This window comes from Lepidochelys kempii, chromosome 5, assembly GCF_965140285.1.
Source record: "Lepidochelys kempii isolate rLepKem1 chromosome 5, rLepKem1.hap1, whole genome shotgun sequence".
Lineage (NCBI taxonomy): Eukaryota > Metazoa > Chordata > Testudines > Cheloniidae > Lepidochelys > Lepidochelys kempii.
The window spans coordinates 2691249-2715388 of record NC_136384.1 but is presented as its reverse complement, the minus strand read 5'-3'; the positions used below and the strand labels follow the sequence as shown (position 1 = coordinate 2715388).

The 24140-nt window shown below is 61.2% G+C and overlaps 1 protein-coding gene across 6 annotated transcripts in view; it reads left to right on the top strand.

The window, feature by feature from the left end:
- Window positions 1-10120: 10120 nt before the first annotated feature.
- PHF24 (PHD finger protein 24) overlaps window positions 10121-24140 on the top strand; it is a 47721-nt gene continuing 33701 nt past the window's right edge. For 2 of the 6 annotated variants that reach the window (XM_073343333.2, XM_073343334.2), the window contains exon 1: window positions 10346-10814. The gene's annotated coding sequence lies outside the window, so the exon portion shown is untranslated. Of the gene's footprint in view, window positions 10219-10345; window positions 10815-24140 lie in introns of those variants that run through there. The other 4 variants (XR_013635757.1, XM_073343336.2, XM_073343335.2 and 1 more) reach the window with 3 other exon arrangements.

Below are 24140 nucleotides of genomic sequence, written 5' to 3'. Positions count from 1 at the left end.
AGCGAGGCAACCTGGGGCTGGCCCCATCTCTTCACTGGCATGTGACAAGAGCATGTCCAAGCCCAACTGCTCCAGCACCACGGGGCTGGCCCCCACAGTCAGGAGTCAGACTTAAAATTTGCACAGCTCTCCCACAATGATCAGTGGGGCTGCTCTACCTTGGCCTGCAGGTGTCACCTTCCCTGCTTCCCTCTGCACCCTGAGACTCCAGGGCATATCCTGGCCAGGGGGCTTTTTGCCACTGACTTCACTGGGGCCAGGATTTCATAGAATCATAGAATATCAGGGTTGGAAGGGACCCCAGAAGGTCATCTAGTCCAACCCCCTGCTCGAAGCAGGACCAATTCCCAGTTAAATTTTCCCTTCCTCGTTTTCAAATGGAAGCTGAGACCCTCATGTAACCACAGGACTCCAGCAGCCGGGGCTTTCAGAAAAAAAGCAAATGTCATAAGGCTCGAGCTGAATTCATGACAGCTGGCAGTTGGGCCTGGCCCTATGTGAGCACCCCGCCCCAGGCATCCACCCTGCCCTGGATCCTGCTTCATTTCCTTTGAGAGGGGTCCTGTCAGGCAGCCCAATGGGTCCCCACAGGCCAGCAACAATCCTTGTCTTCTTCAAACCAATGGTAAAAATCCCACTAACTTCCATGGTACAGGATTGGGCCCCATATTTGCAGCAGTGGAAGGCGAGGGTTGGATTCTGCCACACGGTAGCGGTGCTATGTGCCCAGTAAGATATCAGTCCGCACGGGTCTGGGTGGCAAGGAGGGCCCGTGGCGGGAAAGTCTCATTCTGTGGGAATCCGCTGATCTCTTGGGCACCCACCCCCACCATCCCTCCTACCTCATGCCACAGGGGTGCACTATAGAGCCGGAGGGAGGGGGCTGCACCCTGCCACAGTAGCCCTTCACTTCCCTTTGTTGAGAAAACAGACTGAGCTCCCGGCGTCTCTCACTCTAAGGCAGGTTGGCCAATCCTTAAATTGTGGCTCTCACCCGAACCCTCTGCAATTTACCAACATCCTTCTTGAATGTGGGCACCAGAACTGGACCCAGGATCCCAGCAGAGGTTACACCAGGGCCAGAGACAGGGTCAAATTACCTCTCTGCCGCTACTCGAGATCCCCCTGTGTTTGTACCCCAGGACTGCATTGGCCACAGCATCGTGCTGGAAGCTCATGTGGAATTGTTTATCCACCAGAACCCCTTTTTAGAGGCCTCGCTTCCCCCAGGACATGAGCCCCCATGGTGCTGGTCTGGCCAGCACACCTCGAAGGGTGAGCTCCAGTTTGTTTTTAACCCGGTTTGGTGTCGAGGGGCAGGGGGGTCATGGTGGAGGATTCTGCATGCAGGTTAGAGCAGCCAAGCAGTAGTAGGGGCTTGACGCGGCGTGGAAGGACTGTGCCCGAGAGGACACGACAGAGGCAACGTGCGGCCATCAGCTCCGCTGCCTCTCGGCCGCCAGCCCAGCCCGGAACAATAAATGCTCGTCACAGGAGCCTGGCTGGCGGTGGGGCTGTACACATGGCCAGCGGGGTCTGAGACTGGATGTACGGGGAGTGCTCTGTGTGAAGGGGGGTCCATCGCACAAGCCTGCAGGAGAGGGCAGGCAGGAAGGGTTGCTGAGCCTGTGGCCACGGGCCAGCTCACAGGACGGGTGAGCTCAGACTCGGGGGCTGCAGTCAGGGCAGTTTGGAGTTTTCCAAAGCCCTACAACTCTCTAGTGCTTCCCACGAGGAAAGCGACTGGCTAAGGAGGCCCTTTGCTCAGCCCCTGCTCCTGGCTCGCCTGCCGCATTGTCCCGGAAGAGGTTCATCAATCTCCAGGTGCCCCCACTGGGGAGCGTGTCTAAGCAGCCAAGCGTAAGCAGCTCTGTCCTCATCCGGTTGTCTCAGGCACACGTGGGATGCAGCGGTTGGAGCCGTTTGCAACAGGCCGGTGTCCATCCGGGTTGTGACACCCACACCTGGCTTATTAAAGCACTTTTCGTTTGAATGGGCCCAGTTTTCCCATGATCCAGATCGCTGTGTGTGACTGGCCGATGGTCATTATTTACCGCTCTGCCAATCGGTGCGTCAGCCGCGAGACTGAGAAGCCGGGATCCTACGTTTACTGCCAGCCTGGGGGTGAAAGTATTGACCAGTACTGACCCCTGTGGAAAACCACTGGAAACACCCCCACTCATGAGGGTTCCCCTTTGACAGCTACCTCTTCGGATTTGTCCATTAGCCATTTCTTAAGCACGGGTTTCCCTCGGGGGCTGGGACCCGGCTGCGTTTTCATCTCAGCAGGCTTGGAGCCTCCTTTTTGATCCACCCACTCACTCATCTGGCCATGCCCTTGACCCTTCCCAGCTGGGTGTGATAACCCCACGCCCCTGTCTGGACCAGCTGGAGGAGAAGGGAGCCTTGCCCTGGTCCCGGGCCCTGAAAGGAACAATGGGTAACGCGGCCTGCAGTGATGCAAGAATGCGGGTACCAACCTCAGGCCAGGCTGGCAGCATGCTGGGCAAAACCCCCACATTGGCTGGAACTTCTATACTTAGATTTTACCAACCAATGATCAGGTGTGAACTCCCTCAGGTGCTGGAACAGCCTGATCATGAAGTCCCAGACGGTCCCCGTGGATGCTCCGATCTCCGTCACCGCACAGGGGGGCCTGCCTTTGCGATAGATGGTCCCTGCAACCAAGTATCACCGCAATATTCAGGTTGCTCCCAGCCCTAGCTTGACAAAGCCCTGGCTGGGATGATTTAGTTGGGGATTGGTCCTGCTTTGAGCAAGGGGTTGGACTAGATGCCCTCCTGAGGTCCCTTCCAACCCTGATCTTCTATGATTCTATGACCCGTCACTTTCCCCAGGACAGCTGTACTTTAGATCTCACACCAAAGACAGCAATTGTAGCCAATCCTATAACAAACTACATACCGCTCTATTAACTAGGGGAAGGAAATGAGAATTATTTACAAGGTGAAAGCCGGTAACATACACATACAAATGAGATACAATCTAAGTTTCAAAAGGTGATAGACACTTCTGTATCAAGCGAGCTCTGTGAGTCTGTGATGGGGTGTCCGCCCCACACCAGCCTGGAAAGGGTTCACGTGTCTCAGAAGGGGTTAAGTTACCTGATAGGACACACCTGGAGGAAGGGCTGACCCAGGAGGGGCTGCAGCCAGGAAGCCTGCACTCATTGTCCCGGCTGGGAGAGGGAAAGGAGGGAACCCTGGGAAAGGCAGGAGCCCTAGGATCCTGGCCGAAGGGGAAAGGTTTACCCAGAGGGGTGGTGAAGAGGAAGGTTGATAAAGGCAGAACAGGAAAAGGCAGCAAGGATGGCACGGGGCAGACCTTGGCGGCTGATTGGAGGGTCCGTGGGCTGGGCCCAGAGCAGTGGGCAGACCTGGCTTCCCCTACCAGCCACCAGGGAAGTGACATAGCCTTGAATTGGAGAACTGCTGGGAACGATACCCAGACGACCGAACGAGTGACTTGGATAACCCAGACGGAGAAAACCATTGTGAGCTGGCTGGAGAGCCAAGCCTCGACAAGGGAGCACCCGGTCATGAAGAAGGAGAAACCTGGCTCCTGAGAGAGAGGGAGACCATGGGGCCATCAGAGCGGCCAGGAGCTAATCCCCAGCTGAGCCACAAGGAGGCGCCCTCGCAGTGAGTAGCGATACCCCCTTACAATGTCCTTTAGGGCTGTCCCAGGCTAAGCGCTGGGGATCTCTTGCTTGTTCCTAGGAAACCTGTCCCCCCGCAGAGTCCAAGCAGCATGGAGATAATCAGTTCCTTCTGAGAGGGGGTTTTGTCCCCCTCCTGCCATGGGCTCTGAGCTGCAGACTCAGCTGATGGGAGGAATCCAGTAGCAAGACTCATCTTTGCGGGGGGAAGAGGAGAACAACAAAGTCTTTTGTTCTCTTTGCCGTCCCCCAATAGTTCGTCTGGTGTTGATGGCCCTTGGCATGAGCTGGCACCTGGTCTGCCAGCGTGCACCATCCTGCCCCCAGGGTGGTGATTTCGGGTCAGCTTTGGCTGGAGCAGGGAATTCAGAGGAAAAGTGGGAGGGGCCGGGGAGTCTGAGGAGCTCAGAGGAGGCCAAGGGGGCTCCGCATGCGGGTGTTTGGGGGGAGAGGGCCTGGGGTGAAACCAGCAGCAGCACAATGATGCTGAGCAAAGGCAAACGTGGGCTGCGAAACGTCCGGATGCTGGCGAGATCCTCCGGACAAGTCTCCCACCGGAGCCCTGGAGAGCAGCCCTGGGGGCGTCCTGCGCTGGCCGTAGGGCCTGGCTGGGCCCCGCAGGCTCCTCCAGCCCCAGCGTCGCCATGGTTCTTGCCCACGCTCGGTCACTGCTGGCCAGGCACGCTGGGCTGCCCAGGCCCCTGCAGCCTGTGACCCCTCGCTGCTCCGGCGTCCCCAGGGAAGAGGGTGCCGGGTCACCACACACAGCTTACACACACACGGTGTGCACACACGGCACGGCACACACACACACGCACCGCACGGCACACACACAACACACACGGCACAGCACAGCACACACACAACACACACGCACTGCACGGCACACACACAACACACACACACGCACCGCACACACACAACACACACGCACCGCACAGCACACACACAACACACACACGCACCGCACGGCACACACACAACACACACGGCACCGCACAGCACCGCACAGCACACACACAACACACACGGCACCGCACGGCACCACACGGCACACACACAACACACACACACACAACACACACGGCACAGCACAGCACACACACAACACACACACACACACGCACCGCACGGCACACACACACACACACGGCACCGCACAGCACCGCACAGCACACACACAATACACACACACACCGCACACACACAACACACACGGCACTGCACAGCATACACACAACACACACACACGGCACCGCACCACACGGCACACACACAACACACACGGCACAGCACAGCACACACACAACACACACACACACACGCACTGCACGGCACACACACAACACACACACACGCACCGCACACACACAACACACACGCACCGCACAGCACACACACAACACACACACGCACTGCACGGCACACACACAACACACACACACGCACCGCACACACACAACACACACGCACCGCACAGCACACACACAACACACACACGCACCGCACAGCACACACACAACACACACACGCACTGCACGGCACACACACAACACACACACACGCACCGCACACACACAACACACACGCACCGCACAGCACACACACAACACACACACGCACCGCACGGCACACACACAACACACACGGCACCGCACAGCACCGCACAGCACACACGCACCGCACAGCACACACACATCACACACGGCACAGCACAGCACACACACAATACACACACACACCGCACACACACAACACACACGCACCGCACAGCACCGCACAGCACACACGCACCGCACAGCACACACACAACACACACGGCACAGCACAGCACACACACAATACACACACACACCGCACACACACAACACACACAGCACCGCACAGCACCGCACAGCACACACGCACCGCACAGCACACACACAACACACACGGCACACACACAACACACACGGCACAGCACAGCACACACACAACACACACACACACACGCACTGCACGGCACACACACAACACACACACATGCACCGCACACACACAACACACACGCACCGCACAGCACACACACAACACACACACGCACCGCACGGCACACACACAACACACACGGCACCGCACGGCACCGCACAGCACACACGCACCGCACAGCACACACACAACACACACGGCACCGCACGGCACCACACGGCACACACACAACACACACACACACAACACACACGGCACCGCACAGCATACACACAACACACACACGGCACCGCACCACACGGCACACACACAACACACACGGCACCGCACGGCATACACACATACACACACACACACCACACACACATACACACGGCACGACACACACAACACACACACACACGCACCGCACAGCACACACACAACACACACGCACCGCACACACACAACACACACACAACACACACGCACCGCACAGCATACACACACACACACGCACCGCACAGCACACACACAACACACACGGCACCGCACAGCACCGCACAGCACACACACAACACACACACACACACGGCACCGCACCACACGGCACACACACAACACACACGGACCACACAGCATACACACATACACACACGCACCGCACAGCATACACACAACACACACGCACACACACACGGCACCGCACCACACGGCACACAAACGGCACCACACGGCATACACACATACACACACACACACCACACACACATACACACGGCACGACACACACACCACACACACACGGCACCGCACGGCACACACACACACACACGGCACCGCACAGCACCGCACAGCACACACGCACTGCACAGCATACACACAACACACACGCACCACACACACACACACAACACACACGGCACCGCAAGGCACCACACGGCACACACACAACACACACACACACAACACACACGGCACCGCACAGCATACACACAACACACACGCACACACACACGGCACCGCACCACACGGCACACACAACACACACGGCACCGCACGGCATACACACAACACACACGGCACCGCACGGCATACACACATACACACACACACCACACACACATACACACGGCACGACACACACAACACACACATACACGCACCGCACAGCACACACACATACACACACACACCACACACACATACACACGGCACGACACACACAACACACACATACACGCACCGCACAGCACACACACATACACACACACACCACACACACATACACACGGCACGACACACACAACACACACATACACGCACCGCACGGCATACACACATACACACACACACACCACACACACATACACACGGCACGACACACACAACACACACACACACGCACCGCACCGCACACACACAACACACACACAACACACACGCACCGCACAGCATACACACACACACACACACGCACCGCACAGCACACACACAACACACACACAACACACACGGCACCGCACAGCACCGCACAGCACACACGCACCGCACAGCATAGACACAACACACACGCACCACACACAACACACACGGCACTGCACGGCACCGCACAGCACACACACAACACACACACACACACGGCACCGCACCACACGGCACACAAACGGCACCACACGGCATACACACATACACACACACACACACCACACACACATACACACGGCACGACACACACAACACACACACACACACACACGCACCGCACAGCACACACACATACACACACACACACCACACACACACACGGCACGACACACACAACACACATGCACCGCGCACACACACACGTACCGCACAGCACACACACAACACACACGGCACCGCACCGCACAGCACACACACATACACACACACACATGGCACCGCACAGTATACACACACCACACACACACGGCACGACACACACAACACACACGGCACCGCATGGCACACACACGCACCGCACAGCATACACACACCACACACATACACACACACACCACATGGCGCACACACACAACACACAGTATACACACATACACATGCACACACCACACGGCTCACACACACATGCGCACATACACACACACACACGTGCGCACCCCGCCCAGCACACACACACACACGCACACACACACACGCAGCAGGGACTTGCCTGGCTGGAGTAAGCCTGGCAGCTGAGCCCCAGCCCAGGCTGTCCCCCTGCCCCGGCGGGCACACAGGGCACACAGGGCACACAGGGCTGCCATTGCGGGGGAGCTGGGCCGAGGCCCCTCGCCAAGCAGGTGTGGTGAGGCCTGCTCACACTGCGCACAGCCGTGCTGCGGCCTGGCATGTCTGGAGGTGGAGCCCCGGAGCTGGACAGCCCTCGCCCTGGGACTGACCGTGCCCTGCTCACCACCGGCCGGGCCAGCTCCAGGGCGGGTGTGACGAAGTGGGACTGTTCTTAATGTTTCCTCTGAATAGTGTGGGGGTGCCTCAGTTTCCCCTAGGCAGTTCTTAAGTCTCTAGGGGGTGGGGTAAGGGTGTAAGATCATTGCAGAGCCCCAGAGGGCAGGTGTGTGCAGGAGTCTGGTCACAGAGAATGGCCGACACCCTGTTTCCTGGCAACTGATGGCCTGGGCCCTTCCCCGCTGCAAGGTGAGAGCTAAAGGGTTGGAGAACAAAGGAATCCGGTGACCTCCAGGCCCAGGAAAGGGACAAAGCCCAGAGGAGGGGGGGCTGGAGGGAGTTTCAGTTTGGGGCTGGCTGGGACATGGAGTGAAGGGCAGACGGGGTTGTCTGGCTCACTGCCCCCCACAATGAACCCGGCTGAGGGGTCCCGTTCTCTGCACCTACAAGCTCTGTGTTAGACCATGCTCCTGTCGTCTAATAAACCTTCTGTTTTACTGGCTGGCTGAGGGTCCCGTCTGACTGCGGAGTTGGGGGGCAGGACCCTCTGGCTTCCCCAGGACCCCGCCTGGGCGGACTCGCTGTGGGAAGCGCACGGAGGGGCAGAGGAGGCTGAATGCTCCAAGGTCAGACCCAGGAAGGTGGAAGCCGGGTGAGCTGTGTGTCCTGCAGACAGGCTGCTCACAGAAAGGCAACTGCCCCAGAGTCCTGCCTGGGAGCAGTTCCAGAGCATCGCCCGGGGACTCCATGACACCCCCAGTCAGGGGTTGCCTCCCGTGTGGCCAGCTTGGGGTCGGAGCTTGTCAGTTTGCAGGTGCTGAGCCTGGCGGGGCTTGGAGGAGACAGTGCCAAGGAATATCCAGGTGTGCAGGGAGTGGGGTGAGGGGGGCCTCCCCTCAGAATCCGTGCTGTGCCCGGTGCAGTGCTAGGGGGCGCTGGGCTGCAGGGAGCAGGGTGGCAAGTAGTGGACATGTGACCCACTGAATAATACTGTGCCCGGTGCCCCAGGCAGTGCCATGGTGCCGTCCCTCTGAGGGAGCTGAGCACAGCTCCTGTCCCGGTGCTGTCACTGGGATCAGAAGGGAATCTGTGATTGCAGCGTCCTGGCCAGTCCCCGCGTGTGCGGTTACTTTCTGCCTCCCTCAGTCCCCACTTCAGCTTCACTCAGACGTGGGATTCCTCTGCACGTCCTGGCCCAAACTCTGTCGCATGCCGTCCACCCCAGAGGTGGGTGCATTTCCGCGGCAGGTGGGTGGGTGAGCCCTGAGTGGGCAGCCTGGGAAGGATGTGGGAAGCGTTGGGATGATGGGTCATGAGCAGCGCTGCTGTGTATGGGGGGGGACGGGGACGCAGATGGTGTTTTAGCAGTTGCATGGGAGAGCGATGAGTTGGCCAGTGGGCTGGAAGCAGCCATGTCTCTCCTCTGCCTCCAGGGGAGAATCTACAGGACAGTCACAGGGGTCAGCTGGGACCCACTGCCCCATATCCCCCATGTCCTTCAGGCTCCCTCCCTCCCTCCCGCGCTCTCCTGGGAGCGCCCGTTCCTGCCTGGCCTTGAACTGGTTCCTTTGGCCCAGAGGAGGTTTGGAGTGTGGGTCTGTCCTGCTGCCCCTCTGTTCGCACCGCCCCACTGCAGTTCTGCCCCGGAAGTGTGAGGGGCTGGATTCTGGTGCAGAGCAGAGAGGGAAGAAGCTGCTGGGGAAGCCCTGCGGGGAGTGGGGGGCATGAATCAGCCCCAGGCTGGTGCTGACTCCCCAGCTCTGCCAGTGTCCCTACATCCTGCCCCCTGCTGCCCCAGCCCTGTGCTCACAGACCCCCATCACCATCTCAGTCAGTGCCCTTCCATCCTGGCCTCCAGTCCTAGTCCTCCCCCTGTTACTCCCTCGTGTGGCCAACCCTGTGCTCTTGGGTACCATGGCCCATTCAGAAGGATGAGAATCCACCAAACTCATTTCACTTGTGACCTAGCCTGGGATTTGATCCCAGCTCTGCAAGGGAGAATGGCCAATGCACATGTTCCCAGAGACGCCCCCCAGACCAGCTGACATGCGGCAGAGGCCAGTCGGTGTACTCCGGGCGTGCTGGGCCTGCCCTGGCCACTGGGGCATGGGCTGGGGAGCCCCCTGCCTTTCCGTCTCTGCTGCTCCGGCTCTGTGAAGGTACCTCTGCTAGGCGGGGAAGGGTTAAAGCACCCAAAAGCTGCCGGATCTCCAGGGCTGGGGCTGGGCGGGGTGGGGAGAGGCTGGGCTGACCTTGCTCCTCTCTTTCCTGAGTGGATGCAGTCCTGGCGCTGCAGTCCTTGAGGTTGTCACTAATGAAAGCAGCTCAGCCTGGGAGCCGGAGAGGAGACGTGGGGAAGGATTTCATTGGTATCTCCCAGCAAACGTCAGAATGGTTAAAAACCCGCTTCCTCTCCCAGCGAGGAGCCTAGCGCAGCTGAGGCCGTAGCTGGTACGGGGCCAGCAAGCCAGGCGGCATCTGCTCAGCCCCGCTTTCTCTTTGCCTGCGTGCGCGCTAGCCTCGGCCACCAGCTGCCAGCATCTTCCTCCTCCCGCATCCTCCAGCAGCATCCGCTCCGGGTACCAGCCTCCCTTCTCCATCCACAGGCATCGCCTCTCCGGGGCAGCGAGGGAGCCTCGCCAGGGACGCAGTGAAGGCGGGCAAGGAGGAGGCTGTTGGGAGAAGCAGACGGAATGGGCACCGTGCGGGCAGCTCCTTAGGGCTCGCGCCGCGGCGCGTCCGGATCCCCACCCCGGTAAGTGGGGCGTAGCCTCCGTCGGGGGAGCAGCGCCGAGCCTGCTGCGAATGCACGGCGGAGAGCGTTCGGGAACTCGTTAGTGACAGGGTGGGGCACTTCACCCTGCTGGCCCCCTTCCTCTCCAGGACTGGCACCCCTCTCGCTGGCAGTGGGGAGCAGGGGTTCAGAGCTGGTCTGAGCTGTGGGGGACTGGCCTTGGTGTTGCCTTGGGGCGGAAAGTCAGACACCGGGGCCAGTCCGTTGGCTCTCTCCCTTGGGTGCAGGGTCCCGATGTGGGTGCTGGGCTGAGGAGGTCTCCTAAGGGCGGGTGGGCGTGGGAGCTCCGTGCCGGGGGGGATGCTGAGTATGCTGCAGAGGAGGGGACTGTGCGGTCTTGGTATTTCTGCCGCCCTCTGGGAGATGGAGACGTGCGACAGAACCACAAAATCTCCTGCTCTCTGAGCCCGCAGAGCCGAGCCTCCTGCCCCAGGGCCAGGGTGCCAGGCTGCCCTGAGCCCCATCGGCTGCCTTGCTGCAAGCTCGCTCAGCAGCCTGGAAATGCCCCAATTCAAGCCGCTCCAGCCCTTCCCTTCCGGCCGCTGCTTGAATCTTGTCCGAGTGACCTGAGCGCTGGGGAAGGTGCCGGCGGGCAGCCCCGGGGCTAGAATCCCCGGCTAGCCACATAACAGGGGAGCATGGGCACCGGCTGTGCCCCTGTGCCCCCGGGGCTGCCACTTGGGTCCCGGTGCAACTCAGTGCCAAGGCGGGGGGCAGTCAGAGCCAGTGGAAATAGCATCCTGGGCCCCTCAGCGCTGCCTCCAGAACCCACCTTTGCTCAGCTGCGCAGGCCTGCCTGCCCCTGCCCACGCCCACGCCCGGGCCAAGCAAAGGGGGCCAGCAGCCTGGCACCAACTGCACTGCACGGGCCTGGCACGGCTGCTGGTCAGTCCTTCTGCCTCCCCCGCCCCCACAGGCGACTCTGCAGCACCCCGGCCCCAGTGCAAGCGGCGAGCAGGACCGCGTCGGGTGACCAGACCCAGGGGCCACCAGGAAGCAGGAGCAGAGGGTGCGGGGAGCACCCTCTTTGGCTTCCCAGGAATGCTAGCCCAGCCTCCTACCCCCTGCCAACCGGCGCAGGCTACTGGCCCATGCTGCCTGCTCCCCAGGCTCCAAGAAGGGGCAAACGCTGGATGCTACAGAGGAGACTGCAGGCCTCTCCCAGCCCCACGGCTGTGAGGGAATCGCCCTGAGCCCAGCTGGGGGGACAATGGGCCCTGAGACCCTGTCTCCTTTCCAGCCCCAGGCTCCCCACACTTCCACCCCCTGGGCCATCGCCCAGAGCCACTTCTGGAGCTTTTCCTGGCCTGAAGTCTGTCTGTCCGTCTGGCCCAACTGGGGCCGGGCACCTCGGCCCTGGGGCAGCATCACGGGCTCCAGGTGCCCACCTCAGCCCTTTCCTTGCCCGGCCAGCGTCGGCTGGAATCCAGAGAGCGCAGCGCGGTGACTTGCTCCCAGCCCTTCCTTCCCCCGGGACCCACGGCAGGGCTGTGCCCATCAGGACTTGGGCACCCCGCGCTCAGTGCTCCCGGCTCCCTGCTTCCCCAGCTGGCCACACCTCGCGCTCAGCAGCTCTTCCTGGCTCTCTCCCGCTCGCCCCCAGTGCCCTCCCAGGGCAGCCCTAGCCCAGCCCTCCCCAGCCTTTGACTGCAGCCTCCCCTCCACACCCTCATCGCCCGGCACACATGCCAGCCCCGTGAGCCAGGAGGCCGGGTACCCCCGGGCTCCAGTGGGGAAAAGCGAGGGGTGAAGGGATGGGTGGCGGGTGACTGGCAGAGCCGAGAGAGGGGCAGGGCGCATGCCTGGACCGGAGGGAGCCGGCGAGCTCCGGGCGCCGTATAACAGAGCAGTGACCGTCCCGTGGCCTGCTCCCCTCCGGGGCACTCAGTGACAGCCACCGGCACAGCGCCACGTTGGACAGGGCACCCCAGCTGCATCCTCCTCCTCAAGCCACTGCAGCCTCCTCCTCGAGACACAGGCCACCTGCCTCCAGCCGCACTCTCCCCCGGCCAGCGCAGGGCCCTGCTCCCATGCGGGGATTCGGGGTAGGCAGCAGGAGGGCATCTTTCCCCTCTCCACCGTGCGCCAGCCTGGGCGTCTGGCTGCCATGTGCTTCCCCGCATGCACCCCTCACCCAGTATAGTGGGAGCAGCTGCCCTGGCATGGACACCGTCGCTGCGCCCTGGCAGGGGCAGAGCGTATGCCCTCCGTCAGGGAGACGCGGGCCTGCCCAGCTGGGGATCTCCTCTAGCCGTGGGCTGTCAGACGAGGGAGCCGCCCTGACATGGCAGCCCGTAGCGGGCAGGAGCAGTGCCCACGTTTAGCCGGCACGTTACCCGGCGGTGCCTGCGAGGCTGTAACCCTGCAACAGGCTGCAGCCCTGGGGAGGCCCAAGGAGGGAGGGGAGCTGCACCCAGACCAGGCGGAGCAGCTGGAGGAGACGCCAGCCCCAGGGGCAGCCCGGCTGCTGGGACTGCCAGCCCCGCCCCGCTGTCTGACAGACCCAGCACGGAGATCTCAGTAGCTAGACGCTGGCTTCCCTCCTTCCCAGGGGCTTTCCCCCGAGGGGGCTGGGGCAGGCAGGGCAAGAGAGAAGCTCCTTCCCTCCCGGCTCCAGGGAGCCTGCGGCACAGAAAGCCCAGAGGGCCCCATGCAGACGCCAGCTGTGAGCCGCCCTTTGCACTAGTGACAGACGTATGGGCCAGGCCCAGTTACTGGAGTGGGGACGGAGCAGGGGGCGGGGTTCAAACAACCCAGCGCCGGGCTCACAACCCTACCATAACAACCCAGTGCTGGGCTCACAACCTTACCATAACAACCCAGCCCTGGGCTCTCCGCCTGACAATAACAACCCCGCCCTGTGCTCACAACCCTACCATGACAACCCAGCGCTGGGCTCACAACCCTACCATGACAACCCAGCGCTGGGCTCACAACCTTACCATAACAACCCAGCCCTGGGCTCTCCGCCTGACAATAACAACCCCGCCCTGTGCTCACAACCCTACCATAACAACCCAGCCCTGGGCTCTCCGCCTGACAATAACAACCCCGCCCTGTGCTCACAACCCTACCATGACAACCCAGCGCTGGGCTCACAACCTTACCATAACAACCCAGCCCTGGGCTCTCCGCCTGACAATAACAACCCCGCCCTGTGCTCACAACCCTACCATGACAACCCAGCGCTGGGCTCACAACCCTACCATAACAACCCAGCCCTGGGCTCTCCGCCTGACAATAACAACCCCGCCCTGTGCTCACAACCCTACCATGACAACCCAGCGCTGGGCTCACAACCCTACCATGACAACCCAGCGCTGGGCTCACAACCTTACCATAACAACCCAGCCCTGGGCTCTCCGCCTGACAATAACAACCCCGCCCTGTGCTCACAACCCTACCATGACAACCCAGCGCCGGGCTCACAACCCTACCATAACAACCCCGCCCTGTGCTCACAACCCTACCATGACAACCCAGCGCTGGGCTCACAACCCTACCATAACAACCCCGCCCTGTGCTCACAACCCTACCATGACAACCCAGCGCTGGGCTCACAACCCTACCATAACAACCCCGCCCTGTGCTCACAACCCTACCATGACAACCCAGCGCTGGGCTCACAACCCTACCATAACAACCCCGCCCTGTGCTCACAACCCTACCATGACAACCCAGCCCTGGGCTCACAACCCAACCATAACAACCCAGCGCTGGGCTCACAACCCTACCATAACAACCCAGCCCTCCCCTGACAATAACAACCCCGCCCTGTGCTCACAACCCTACCATAACAACCCTGCCCTGTACTCACAACCCTACCATGACAACCCAGCGCTGGGCTCTCCGCCTGACAATAACAACCCAGCCCTGGGCTCACAACCCTACCATGACAACCCAGCGCTGGGCTCACAACCCTACCATAATAACCCAGCGCTGGGCTCTCCGCCTGACAATAACAACCCAGCCCTGGGCTCACAACCCTACCATGACAACCCAGCGCCGGGCTCACAACCCTACCATAGCAACCCAGTCCTGGGCTCTCCTCCTGACAATAACAACCCAGCCCATGCTCACAACCCTACCATAACAAACGAGCCCTGTGCTCCAAAACCTGACCATAACAACCCAGCCCTCTTTCTCACAGCCCTAAGACAGCACACCGACAGATGCTTGGGGGTCAGCGGGATTTCGGCTGGGCCGGGGCAGTGACTGGCCTGGGGAGCAGAGGGGGCTGAAGGTGAATGGATTGTAGCTCAGGGAGCAGGGGTGATGCATTGACCTTAATGGTGCAGTGGGGCGGGGGCTCTGGGGCCTAGGACCCATCGATTTGCGTTGGGGGCTGGGTCAGTGGTTTGTAGTTGTGGGGGGTGGGGGCAGATTCCTGGGCGTAGGTGGCTGGGGAACGACACGGGGTGGGGGGGGGGCTGTGCACTCTGCTGGAGACCGGCTGCTCAAATCCCGGTTAGCACAGCTCCAGCAGGGCCGGCGTAGTCAGGGTTGAGCAGAGGGGCCGGAGCGGGGACTAGCTGGGGAGGGCAGGGAGCTGCAGGTCAGGGCTGAGGGCCCCTGGCAGGCGGGGTTAGGGGGCCCAGGCCTGGACTAGTTGCTGACGGAAACGGTGCCTGATCCCAGCCCTGCAAACTGTCCTTCCGCAGCGGGCACAGGGAGGCAGGAAGTCTCAGTGCAGCACCCCGCCACCCCCTCTCCTCTCCAGGCAGCAGGGGGGATCCCGGGACGTGGCCCCTCCAGATTCCGGACTGGGATTTCAGGACAAGGGACCAGCCCCAGCGACTCCATGCCAGGGTCCAGGGAGCCCTGGCCAGGCTGGGGCGGAGCGTGGGGAGCCCATGTGGTGCGAGTTCAGGGGCTGGCGGGGTAGGAGTGGGACCTGGCAGGGAGGGCAGCTCTGAAGGGGGCAGGGCCGGGAGCAATTGTTTTACAGGTCGGAGCTGCCAGCAGGAAGGTGCCCATGGTGCCAGGGCTGGGTCTATTGCCTCCCACTGGAACAATCCCTCCCTGCCTCAGCCCAGCCCCTCACCGCCCCTCACTGCGCCAGCCATTCCCAGCCCCTCTCCATGCCCTGCAGAGCCCCCCACCGCAGCCAGCTCTCACCCCCAGCCCCTGGCACCTTCCCACCATGGACCTGCTCACCTGTCTCAGAGCAGATGGGATCTCCTGAGCACTGATCCCAGCCCCTCTCCATGCCCTGCAGAGCCCCCCACCGCAGCCAGCTCTCACCCCCAGCCCCTGGCACCTTCCCACCATGGACCTGCTCACCTGTCTCAGAGCAGATGGGATCTCCTGAGCACTGATCCCAGCCCCTCTCCATGCCCTGCAGAGCCCCCCACCGCAGCCAGCTCTCACCCCCAGCCCCTGGCACCTTCCCACCATGGACCTGCTCACCTGTCTCAGAGCAGATGGGATCTCCTGAGCACTGATCCCAGCCCCTCTCCATGCCCTGCAGAGCCCCCCACCGCAGCCAGCTCTCACCCCCAGCCCCTGGCACCTTCCCACCATGGACCTGCTCACCTGTCTCAGAGCAGATGGGATCTCCTGAGCACTGATCCCAGCCCCTCTCCATGCCCTGCAGAGCCCCCCACCGCAGCCAGCTCTCACCCCCAGCCCCTGGCACCTTCCCACCATGGACCTGCTCACCTGTCTCAGAGCAGATGGGATCTCCTGAGCACTGATCCCAGCCCCTCTCCATGCCCTGCAGAGCCCCCCACCGCAGCCAGCTCTCACCCCCAGCCCCTGGCACCTTCCCACCATGGACCTGCTCACCTGTCTCAGAGCAGATGGGATCTCCTGAGCACTGATCCCAGCCCCTCTCCATGCCTCAGTTTCCCCCTTCTAAGGCGGGGGGGGGGAATCTCCACCCTGCCTTGCCCTGTTTGGGGAAGCCAGGCACAGGCCCTGGAGGGAGGGGGGCTGGGGAGGGGAAAAGGGGCTTTTACTAGGGGGATACAAAGCAGGAGAGACCTGCCATCATGCAGGTTCCTCTCCCAGGGAAGATCAAGGCAGCTGTCCCCCGGCCCTCACTTGCTGGGCTGGAGCTGAGCCCGGGGGGAGCCAAGAGGCATTTTTAATGCCCTCTGACGGCCGAAGGGGGGCTCCAAAGGCCGCCCAGCGGGGCAATCTGCTGCAGAGGAGCCTGGGCTGGAGAGAGCCCTGCGGGGGGCAGAGGGAGGGGGGCTTCTGAGCTGGCCCCTGGCTGGCGGCTGGCTGAGCTGGCAGCTCCTCTCTCCAGTCTGTGTTTGATGGGGCTGCCGGGCACCAGGCAGGGCAGGGCGGCACAGAGCCCTGGGGTTTAGGGAACCGCGTTCTTCGCCCAGGGGAGAGGCGAGGCCTGAAGTGCCCCATGCACAGAGCCGGCAGTACCAGCATTACGCCAGGCACCCCCCCCCCGAACCCTCCCACAGTGCCTGAGCCCTGCCCCGGAAGGGGGGTCAGTCCCCACAGCCACTCTGCCAGGGCAAGGGAGGGTGCCCCTGCAGTGGACACTTGTCCCCTAGGAACCAGGCTGAGACTTGCCAGCTCGTGTCACATGGGATCTCAACTGGCCAGTAGACCATGCTGGCTTCGTGTCGCTGCCAGCATGAGCCCTGGCCCTCTTCCCAAGCCCTGAGCCACCCGTCCGCCAGCTCGGTCCCTGTAGCCGTGTGTGAGTCGTGCATGCACCCCAGCACCGCGGCTGTAGTCGGGCTGGCCCTGGCGGCCAGAGGAGATGGTGAGTTCCCCGTTCCTCCGCCTGTGCCGGGGAAGTGGACGAAGGCCTTAATGGGGTCAGAGTGGGAGAGGAAGATGGGCCTGCGAGGGAAGGGGAAGGCAGGGTCCAGGAGCGGGCAGGGTGGGGATCCCCTCTGTCCCAGCTGGGCCAGCCAGAGGTGTGGGGTGATGAGACCCGCCTGGGGCCAAATGACTGGGCAGGTGGCTCAAAAAGGAGGCTCCAAAAACAGTCAAGGGGGAGCTGCTGAGGGGAAAGGTCAGTGCAGATGCAGCCCCAGGAAGGCAGTCGGGGTATCCCCTGAGCCTGGGGGGAAGAGGCTCTGGGCCAAGGGGCTCAGGACCACCCGACCACAGGAAGGAGGGTGCAAATCCCTGACTCTAAAAGGGGAGCGGGTTAATCTGACTCCATTAGGCCCCGGGAGAGGGGGCTGTTATTGTAAAGGCTCTGCGTGTGAGTGAGTTACTTTTGGAACCTGAGGGAAACTGAGGCAGGGTGCCTGCAGGGCTCCCCAGGCCAGGGGGTTGTGCCCTGGGATGGCCTCTGTCTACACACTCCTCCAAAGATTCCTCCTCCCCCCCTCCTGAAGCCCTTCCCATTCCTATGTACCCCTCCTGTCGCTGGGAGTTTGTTTCACGCCCTGCAAAGAAGCCCCCTGCCTCAGTTGCTCTTGGCTGTCCCCTGGGCATGTGCTGCTCCCAGGGTCTGTGGTCATCGCTCTGCACTGTGGGAGGAGCATAGGTCTAGGAGCCAGCTCCTCCTGAGGGCTGTGCCCTGCTCTGACACATATGGGGTGTGACCCTTGGGCCTCAATTTCCCCTTCTGTATGTGGGGGTGCAGTTCCGGGTCTGCTTAGCAGGGGTGGGGAGGAAGCGTTAGTTCGAGCCTGGGAGGTGCTTGTGATGTAGCCGAGCACTTTCACCCCCAAGCCTTCCCCCGGGGCTGAGCCCTTTGCCAGCAGGGGGGTGGCCTCTGCCCCCGGCTCCCAGTGGGGAGGGATGGGTGGCGAGCTGGCGCAGGGGTGGAGGGACGCTGCAGCCTCTTGCATGAAGCCTGGCGCTGCCGTGTGAAGGTTGAGGACAGAACAGCGTGTGGAGACTGCAGCTGTCTGCGGCCAGATTTGGCGTCTCCAGAGAGGAGATCTAAAAATAGCCCCTAGGCTGTGCTGGGCGACAAGGTCAGGCTGGCACTAGCCTGTGCCAAGGTGAGCGGCGGCACCGGATACTCCATGCCAAGGTGTCAGCACATGCTGAGGGACCCGCCAGCAGGGCTCAGCGTGCCCCGGGGGGCAGGACTCAGCGTGCCCCGGGGGGCAGGGCTCAGCGTGTCCCGGGGGCAGGGCTCAGCGTGCCCCGGGGGGCAGGGCTCTGCGTGTCCCGGGGGGCAGGGTTCAGCGTGCCCCGGGGGGCAGGGCTCTGCGTGCCCCGGGGGGCAGGGCTCAGCGTGCCCCGGGGGGCAGGGCTCAGCGTGCCCCGGACAAGGCTGGCATGTCAGCAGCACTGCTGCATAGCGTCTCTGCCATGGCTGTGGGGCGGGAGAGCTGGAGACAGCCAAGCAAGGGTCAGGGGAGAACATGCCCTGGCTGGAGAGAGACGGGAGGGGGCTGCAGAGGGGAAGGCTCTCGCACCCCGAGCGGACGCGCTGAACACGGGAAGGGAGCGGGGGACGTCCAGGAGGTTGGCTGGACCCAGCGCCTGGGTGGGTGAGAGCCCGGGAGAACCATTGCAAGCTGAGGCCTGCAGTGCCCGGGGAACCCAGGGAGCCACTGGGGGCATTTCCCCCTGAGCTGCCTTGCGCGTGGGAGACTGTGACATGGGGAGCGTGGGCGCCAGGGACGGCGCCGAGGGCAGGGGTAGCTGCACCAGCTGCCTTTGCCTGCCTATCCCGAGGGCCTGTGCGCTGACCTGGGGCATGGGGAGGGCAGCCTGGGAGAAGGATGCTGCAGCCTGAGGTTCTAGCCACGTTGTTCGGTGCTCCCCTAAAGCCGGGGGGCACGGCAACACCCTGGGGCACACTAGGCACCACTCGCGCCAGGCTGTTGCAGTGGCAAGGGGGTGGAGGCCGGGGTGGCGGGAGCCCAGAGCCCTCAGCCAGGCAGGGAGGGAGCTCACGACGCTCTGAGCCCATGAGAGCGTGGAGCAGGCCCTGTGCCCCGCGGCAGCTCTGCCAGCAGGGAGGGCTTGGCAAAGGGGTCCCGGGGCTGTGGGAAGGGCCCGCGCAGGTGCGGGGCTGATAATAAATACAGGGGAGTCGTCTGTTCTGGCCGGGCAGGGCTGCCAATGGACCCGAGACGCGTTGGCTGGGGACAGGGAGCACCCAGGCCCCCGGCTAAGGAGATTCTAGGCCCAGGCTGGCGTGGGGGATGAGGAGGGATTGGGGGGCCCACAGAGGAGGTGTTGATCTCGGCCTCAGTAAAGGAAAATCAGCAATTCCTCTGGCCACAGATCAGCGTGGCGGAGCCGTGGAGGCTGGCGAGGGACGGCGCCAGGGCACGGGGGACATGGCTCCTTTAGCACCAGATGCCTACGGGGGCAGGGGGCTGGCACGCTGACTGGTGGTACTGCACTCGGAGTACGGCTGCTTGGGGTGTGGGTAGGGTTTTGGGGGCACTGTTATTTGCAGTATGGTTCCTCCAGACACATTGATCTGGGATACGGATACTGTTCTTGGAGTGCTGTTCTTCAGGTCCTGTCACCCCTCGCACCATTGCTGTTGGAAAGGGCATTTAGAGTACTGTTACTTGGGTACTGTTACTTGGGTACTGTTGAGGGTACCAGGACTGGTACTCACTCTGCTGTTACTTGAGGCACTATTACTGTTATTCAGGGTGCTGGTGGTGTTCCTCTGAGGGCTGTTTCTCAGGGCACTGGTACTCAGAGGGCTGTTACTTGGGGTACCGTTACTCAGGGAGCTGCTGCTCAGTTCTCTCTGACCTCTCCCCTGTGTAACTCCGTCTCTGGTTGCCCCCTCCCCTCCCTGCGTAGCCACAGGGCCAGGGGCCAGTTTCTGGCCCTTTGGAACCGGTGTCTTCTCTGCGCCGCTCCCAGCAGTAGGCTTGGCCTCTCGTGCCAGGCAGCTGGGCAGGGGCGGGGGATGGAGCAGCATCCCGTGGGGGGCAGCGGCCCCTCCCTGTGTGCCTGTCCCTGTGTCTCTCCCTCGCCTGCTGGCAGGGCAGCGCAGGGCGGGGGGAGGCGAGGCTGGCGAGAGCAGATTAGCTGAGGGTTCCCGGAGGTGGCTGCCCACACAGACGCTGCGTTGCGACTCACACACCCGCCTTCCCTTTCCTCTCCACTCACGCCTCTCTGGAAATCACGTATCCACACGGTGGGCCGGATTCCAGACGGGGATGGGAGGGTGCATGAATACACGCCTTTGTGTGTGTGTGAATACACGCCTCTGTGTGTGTGAATACACGCCTTTGTGTGTGTGCATGAATACACACTTCTGTGTGTGTGAAAACACACCAATATGCATGCCTGTGAATACATGCCTCTGCGTGTGCATGTGTGTGACTACACGCTTCTGTGTACATGTGCATGTGAATACACACCTCTGTGTGTGTGTGAATACACACTGATGTGTGTGCATGTGTGTGAATACATGCCTCAGTGTGTGCATGTGTGTGAATACACACCTCTGTGCACACATGTGAATACATACCTCTGTATGCATGTGCATGAATACATACCTATGTGTGCACGTGTGCGTGAATACACACCTCTGTGCAAGCATGAAAACATGCCTCTGTGTGTGCATGTGCATGAATACATGCCTCGGTGTGTGCATGAATACACACCCATGTGTGTGCACTCATGTGAATACACACCTCTGTGTGTGCATGTGCATGAATACACATCTTTCTGTGTGTGTATGCATGTATGGGTGCATGAATACATGCCTGTGTGTGAGTGGGGGGTGTATGAAGACACACCTGGGTGTGTGTTTGTGTGTGCACATGAAAATGCCCCTCTCTGTGTGTGGGTGTGCAAGAAAATGGCCCTGTGTGGGGGGGTGTGCATGGATACATGTCCATATGTCTGCCTGAACACACAAGTGGCCATGAACATATCTTGGTGTATGTGTGCCTTTGTAAATCTACCGCAGGCATGTCTGTGTGTGTGACTAGAGAGCTGAGTGTGAGTGTGTGTATGTGTTTTTCTGCCTGGGTGTGTATGATCATGCCTTGGTGCACGTGTGTGCAGTAGTCAGTGTTTGGGGGTGGCTATACACCTGGCTGAGTGTGTTTGTGCAGAGTTATGTCCGGGGATCGGAGCACAATAGAGTGTTTGTGTTTGCAGGTGTGTATCTGTGTGCAGTGTGTGGGTGTCTCTGATTGTGGCTACAGCAGAGCTTGGCGAGCACTCACTGACTGGCAGAGCCATTGCCGGGCACCGTATTTGACAGCCTAGTGAGCAGGTGAACAAACACGATCAAAGCCACTCACGTCTGCTCGTTTCCTTTGACACGCACCGCGTAGCTGTAATTATTTCAGATGATACTTCCGAGCACAGCGGCGAATGCACCGGGGCGTATTTTATACAGCAAGGCAGGCTCAGCGCTGTGTTCTCTCAGAGCTGTGTGCTCCTGCTCCTCAGGACTTTTCCAGCCCCATAACCGTGATAATGATTGTCAAGGCCCTGTGGGCCCATTAGCTCACTAGTCTGACCCTCCTGCCCCTCACAGGCCAGGACGTTCCCCTGCATGCAGGGCAAAATCACCCCCCTGTTCTCCTCCCGTCTGTACAGCCAGGGGTCGCATTCACCCTTTTGGCCACAGCCTCGCACTGCGTTCTGGCCCAAGTCACTGCCTCCCAGGGCACAGCCCCGCTTCCATGGGTCTGGCCGGATGCCCTGTCCCTAGAACGCCACATGGCTAAAACCCTGCTTGGCTTTTCACAGGCCCGGCTTACGCAGTGACCCCAATCGCTCGGTGGGGCCTCGTCACCGTTTATAGCTCCGCCACTCTGTGTGCCCGCCGCACGTTTTCCCAGCAGGGATTTTATATTTACTGCCCGGATCGGGGCGGGGGAGACGTTGAAAAGCGTCAGGCCTAGGATGGAGCTTGGCGGCCTCCCGCTAGGGCCCCATTCGATGCGGATTCCCCTTTCGAGAGCTCCCGTAGCCAGCCCTGAACCGGCTCCCGCGGGCTCCGGTGATATTGCAGAGCGCTCGCTCTTTAATCAGACTATCCGTGTCCTCGAGCTCTCACAGCGCTGCGGCGGGGCGAGCTGGGGCGGCGGGGCTGCCAGGCTCCCAGGCTGCCGCGCTCTCCGCAGGGCTGTGGCTGCGGATTAGCAGTGTGGGAATTGGGGCGTTTCTGCTCGGTGTTTGTGTGCATATACACACCTCTTCCTGCAGGGCTGGCGGGGGGAGGGTGCCCTGCTGGCTCTGTGTGTGTGTGTGTGTGTGTGTGTGTGTGTGTGTGTGAAGGCAGTGTGTGCGTGTGAGGGCAGTGTGTGGGTGTTTCTCAATGCGTATATGTATGAAGGCAGTGTGTGAGTGTCTTTCTCAGCGTGTGTGTTTCTGAGTGTGTGTGTGTGCGAGGGCGGTGTGTGTGTTTGTGTTTCAGTGTGTGTGTGTGTGTGAGGGCAGTGTGTGTGTTTGTGTTTCTGAGTGTGTGTGTGTGCAAGGGCAGTGTGCGTTTGTGTTTCAGTGTGTGTGTGTGTGAGCGCAGTGTGTGTGTTTGTGTTTCTGAGTGTGTGTGTGTGCAAGGGCAGTGTGTGTTTGTGTTTCAGTGTGTGTGTGTGTGAGGGCAGTGTGTGTGTTTGTGTTTCTGAGTGTGTGTGTGCAAGGGCAGTGTGTGTTTGTGTTTCTGAGTGTGTGTGTGCGCGAAGGCAGTGTGTGTTTGTGTTTCAGTGTGTGTGTGTGTGCGAGGGCGGTGTGTGTTTGTGTTTCAGTGTGTGTGTGTGTGAGGGCAGTGTGTGTTTGTGTTTCTGAGTGTGTGTGTGTGCAAGGGCAGTGTGTGTTTGTGTTTCTGAGTGTGTGTGTGTGCGAAGGCAGTGTGTGTTTGTGTTTCAGTGTGTGTGTGTTTCAGTGTGTGTGCGTGCGTGCGAGGGCGGTGTGTGTTTGTGTTTCTGAGTGTGTGTGTGTGTGTGCGAGGGCAGTGTGTGTGTTTGTGTTTCAGTGTGTGTGTGTGTGTGTGTGAGGGCAGTGTGTGGATGTGAGGGCAGCGTGCATGTCACAGGCTCTAAGGAGCGAGGACACTGGCTTTTGGGCTGCATCCCTGTGGCTGGGGGAGGCTAGTCTCAGGGAAGGCGATGGGCCCTGCCCCACGGCTGCCAGCCAGCCTGGCCCGGTCTCTCCCATTGCAGCAGACGGTACTTCCACTGCTCTTATTCCTTGGCACTAAGGTGGGGGAGGAGATGTGGGGCAGGGCCCACGGGGCCCAAAGGGGTGGTGGGAGCCTGAGGCCCACATGCGCAGCGTGACCAGCGAGCAGCCCCATGGCACAGGGCCCCACGCCGCCCGCCAGCACCCTCTTGCCCCAGCTGTGCTCATGTCCTCTCCTGGTGCCATGGTGCCCCCATGGCAGAGCCCCCCATGGCCCTGCCCTCACTG